Source organism: Tenrec ecaudatus, chromosome 15, assembly GCF_050624435.1.
Source record: "Tenrec ecaudatus isolate mTenEca1 chromosome 15, mTenEca1.hap1, whole genome shotgun sequence".
In the NCBI taxonomy this organism is placed as follows: domain Eukaryota; kingdom Metazoa; phylum Chordata; class Mammalia; order Afrosoricida; family Tenrecidae; genus Tenrec; species Tenrec ecaudatus.
The window spans coordinates 83345773-83351644 of record NC_134544.1 but is presented as its reverse complement, the minus strand read 5'-3'; positions in this window follow the sequence as shown (position 1 = coordinate 83351644).

Below are 5872 nucleotides of genomic sequence, written 5' to 3'. Positions count from 1 at the left end.
ATATCATACTTGAAAAAACATCACCCCACGTCAGAAAAAGGACAAACATAAATATCCATTTTTACCAGTGATATTAAAAATTGACTGATATTCTAACTAGATAATCGGTTTAACATTTTTTAAGGAAGAGGCTTTTTAAAAAATTAAAATTCCTCTAATCATAATTTAATTATCATAGCCATAAAATATGCATGACATGCCATAAATAGCAAATAAATATTAAAATGTTGTAGGTTACATTTCAATACGCTGAAATAACTCTTGGTACTTATTCACTATTAATTGCTAATCAGGAGGGTAAGTGGAAAGTTGGGGGAGAAAGAGGGAACCTATCACAATGATCTATATATAACCCCCTCCCAGGGGAATAGACAACAAAAAAGTGGATGAAGGAAGACCTCGGTCAGTGTAAGATATGAAAAAATATTAATTTATATATTATCAAGGGTTCATGAGGGAGGGAATAAAAATGAGAAGCTGATACAAAGGGCGCAGGTAGAAAGAAATGTTTTGAGAATGATGATGCTAACAAATGTACAAATGTGCTTGAAACAATGGATGGATGGATGTGTGGATTATGATGAGTTGTACAAGCCCCCAATAAAATGAAGTAATAAGGAAAAAGAAAATATAGCATGATCAAAATTACAGCATATATCTTACAGAAAAGTAAGTGTATAATTATTTAGATTAGAACTCTGAAACAGGGAATTTGTTTCCACCCATTCTGTGATGAAAGTCATGGATTTAGAGTCTTGTAGTTTTCTATAGTGCTGAAGGTCCTCCTACACTGATGAATTAATGAACTAAAACAAGGAATTTCTGGGCACATATTATATTAGAGTGACTATATAGTTACATATATAGACACATATATAGGTATATGATACACACACATATATTAAGCTTGACAGCAGAAAGGATTGATGTTCACCCAAAAACTGAAGTTTGGGGACTTGAACACACTGAGCCATGGATGCTCCAGCTAGCATTGGACCCATGAGCTTCAGTTGGACTGGGCTGTTATATTCTCCTGATAATAAGCTCTTTCTTATGCATGTGTAAGTGTCTATAGTTTTATTTTTCTAGACAACCCAGCCTAAGGCAGGTTCCCATCACATTAGTGTCATATGAGGGCAAAAAAGGTGTATCTGACATGCTACTCTTGGAGAAAGGCACAGCACAAGGAGTGTGAAAAGATAATCACCAATTCCCTGATACCAAACCAATCCTATGTTCCTCTAAGTCTGTGGATTTTAGGTGGGTGAAAATCTATTTATAAGAAAAGTATCTGAGGGGCCACCCCTAATCCTAACTACAAGGTCAGCTACCCCTCCCTGCATAAAAATTTACTTCAGAGGACAACAATGAGGCTACAGATCAGGGAGAGGGACATGACTGATCAGAGCATGCGGGAGAAAATGAAGAGGGAGGAAGAGAGAGTGAAACACATCCTGGCCAACCAAGCCTTAAGGACAATATCCCCACTCAGAGCAGCCAATGCAAAGAGAGGACCTATGGCTAGCCCCACTATGAGACATGACATCCCTCACTTACCCATAGTCCTACAGCAGACAACACTGGAAACACTGTGTGAGAATTGCATCCAATCTGACCCCATCACACCGAGGCAAAACACTAAGGGCGTGCAACAGAACAGCAAGGGGAGCAGAGCAAGGAAGTCCCAAGGGAGTACCAAAAATAGATTATGGGGCCAGAGCGTGGCACCCCATCAGACTCCACAGGAAAACACTCCTAAAGGTCAACAAATACACCTTGAACTTTTTACAGGCTTTTCTTTTTAGGTCTTTTTTTTTGTTTTCTTTTGTTGCTTTGTTTTGCTGTCTTTTTGTGTGCCTGTTCATATCATCTCTGCAGGTCTATCTAGATAAGATAGGCTGGTAAATGATCTGGAGAAGGAAACAATGGGACCCATGGTTGCAGGCACAGAGGAGAGGGGGAAAGAGGTGGAGTGAAAGAAGTGGTGTTAACCAATCCAGGGACAAGAGAACAATAAGTGATTCAAAATTGTGGGAAACAGATTTCTCCCAAGTCATCGCTGCAAATATGTTAGACTTAGGACTCTGCTATCGATTAATGGTAAAAGATTGTCAAGTTACCTCCCTGAAGGCAATCAGTTGGAGACTATTGTCTGGTCCCACAACAAATAGGGGGCACTCACTGCTGTTAAGGACAATGGGTTACTTCTCCCTAAAGGATTCATTGTTTGGTCCCTGCAGGGTGGGTTTATACCCTACTGATAATGGTTTCTATAGTGAGCCAGAGAACAGGTCAAACCTGCTCAGTGACATCCAAAGTTAGGCCACTATCATGAACTTCGGGTACGCCCATCTTGTCACATGTATACCCATATTCCCTCCTTTTCCATAGCATATGAACGCCTAGATCACCCCCAGCCATTACTGTATTCCCATAGCACAACCCTTTCCTGTGATGTATGTCTTCACCTGCAATTAGGGAGCTTGCACATCCCCAGAGAATATAAAAGACTTGGTTAGCAATAAATCTCTCTCTCTGCATGTGGACCACCAAGTGAGGCTGAGATAAGCATGCTACCATGAAATGTGTCTCACTCCATTATTTCAATCTCTCTTCTTTCTCTCATGCTATGATTTTACTATAATCTTTACTTATTATCACTGTAAATTGCACCTACCGGACCTGTGATGATGTGTTAGGGGCTGGCCTTTCCCCTCACACAAAATCAGTGGCAAGGAGGGTGTAGGATGCCTGGTAGGGATTGATGAAGGGCAATTTAACCGAGAGGAATTACTGAAACCCAAATGAAGACTGAGCATGATAGTAGGACAAGTGGAAAGTGACAGGAAATAGAGGAAAGAGCTAGGAGGCAATGGCATTTATAGAGGTCTAAATACAGGCATGCACGTATGTAAATATATTTATATGTGATGATGGGGAAATAGATCTATGTGCATATGTTTATACATTAAGTATTAAGGTAGCAGATGGACATTGGGCCTCCACTCAAGTGCTTCCTGAATGCAAGAACACTTTATTCTATTAAACTGTCATTCCGTGATGCTCACCTTCCCAACACGATCGCTGAAAACAAATGGGTGCATAAGCAAATGTGAAGAAAGCTGATGGTGCCCAGCTACCAAAAGATATAGCATCTGGGGTCTTAAAGGTGTGAAGGTAAACAAGCAGCCATCTAGCTGAGAAGCAACAAAGCCCACATGGAAGAAGCACACCAACATGTGTGATGACGAGGTGTCAAAGGGATCAGGTATCAGGTATCAAAGAACAAAAATCCTATTATTGTGAATGAAGGGGAGTGCAGATTGGGGACCCAAAGCCCATCTGTCAGCAACTGGGCATCCCCTTACAGAAAACGAGCCAGTCAGGGCGCAATGTAGCAACGATGAAAAATAAAACTTTCCTCTAGTTCCTAAATGCTTCCTCCCCCCTACTATCATGATCCTAATTCTACCTTACTAATCCAGCTAGACCAGAGGATGGACACTGGTACAGATAGGAACCTGAAACATAGGGAATCCAGGACAGAAGATCCCTTCACGACCATAGGTGAGAGTGGTGACAGTGGGAGGGTGGAGGGAAGGTAGGGCAGAAAGGGGAAACCGATTACAAGGATCTACATATAATGCCCTCCCTGGAGGATGGACAAAAGAAAGTGGGTGAAGGGAGACACTGGACAGTGTAAGACATGACAAAATAATAATAATTTATAAATTATCAAGGTTTCATGAGGGAGAGGGGAATGGGGAGGGGGGAAATGAGGAATTGATATCAAGGGCTCAAGTAGAAAGTAAATATTTTGAGAATGATGAGGTAACAAATGTGCTTGACACACAATGGATGTATGTATGGATTGTGATAAGAGTTATACAAGCCCCCAATACAATGATTTTAGATAAATAAAACTATCATATTAACCTTGTAAAAAACACAGAGCTCTTACAAGGCACAATGCACACATACTCTGCACCAAAGGTCAACACTCACATAACATGTAAGGAAATTTAGTAGACTCATAGTCACACTTGATATAAGAAGTTAGTATAACACTAAGAGCTTTAGATTCATGGGGAAGCATGACATGCATGCTCCTGAGAGGAAATTCCTACACTTGTTGTTATAACAAAATATTCCCATTACTCCGCCCACATACTGCAGTAGCATCAGTGAGTATCACACACACACACACACATTTTTCTTTTTTAATGAAAATATTCATACCTACTGAGATCAGGTTTCTAAAAGTTTCCATCCTCACATGTCTCTATAGTTTCCTCTCAGAAAGGTCCAGCAATGTCCATTCTTCCTAAGAGAAATCCACAGCCACAGTGTCCTAAAATATCCCATATACTCGGGTTCAGCAAGGTGCCATGTATTCCACTATGTGAAAGGATGAAGATGATAGTCCTGGGAAATAGCGACTTCATTTCACATGGATTAGACACAGGGGTCTTGTTCTACTAAAGATTTCCAACAGGGTTTAGCTAACCCAACTCACCCACTAGATCAGTGGTTCGCAACCTGTGGGTTGCAACCCCTTTGGAGGTCGAAGGACCCTTTCACAGGGGTTGCCAGATTCACAACAGTAGCAAAATTACATTAATGAAAATAATTTTAGGGTTGGGGGGTGACCGCACATGAGGAACTGCATTAAAGTATAGTTTTACTCTGAAACCAAATACAGTCACCATATGAAATCCAATTGTAGGCAAATAGTATTTATCAAGTATAATCTAATTGAGATACAAGGAGCTCATTGGTAGCCATCCTTTATGCCATGAATGCACAAGGGGCTTTCAAAAAGGTCATGGAAAAATGGAATAAAGATAATGGACTTAAAAAATGATAATGGACTTTATCCATGAACCTTTTGAAGCCACTGCATATCTGTTCCAAACAGAATATGCTACATAGTACATAGTACAGGATTATGTTAAATAGAATAATGTAATACATCTTTTTTAATTCCTCCAATATTGTACATTTTTTTTTAACAATTTATTAGGGGCTCATACAACTCGTATCACAGTCCATACATATACGTACATCAAATGTATAAAGCACATCTGTACATTCTTTGCCCTAATCATTTTCTTTTTTTTCTCCTCTTTTCTTTTTTTACATTTTATTAGGGACTCATACAACTCTTATCACAATCCATACATATACATACATCAATTGTATAAAGCACATCCATACATTCCCTGCCCCAATCATTCTCAAAGCATTTGCTCTTCATTTAAGCCCTTTGCATCAGGTCCTCCTTTTTCCCCCTCCCTGCTCCCCCCTCCCTCATGTGCCCTTGGTAATTTATACATCGTTATTTTGTCATATCTTGCCCTATCCAGAGTCTCCCTTCCCCCCCTTCTCTCCTGTCCCTCTCCCAGGGAGGAGGTCACATGTGGACCCCTGTAATCAGTTCCCCCTTTCCAACCCACTCGCCCTCCACTCTCCCAGCATTGCCCCTCACACCCCTGGCCCTGAAGGTATCATCCACCCTGGATACCCTGTGCCTCCAGCCCTCATATGTACCAGTGTACAACCTCCGCCCTATCTAGCCCTGCAAAGTAGAATTCAGCTCATGGTAGTTGGGGGGAGGAAGCATCCAGGATCTGGGGGAAAGCTGTGTTCTTCATTGGTACTACCTCGCACCCTAATTAACCCATCTCCTCTCCTAAACCCCTCTGTGAGGGGATCTCCATTGGCCGACACTTGGGCCTTGGGTCTCCACTCTGCACTTCCCCCTTCATTCAATATGGTATATATATATATATACACATACATACACACACACACACACACATATATATATATATATATACACATATACACACATATATCTTTTTTTTTTTGC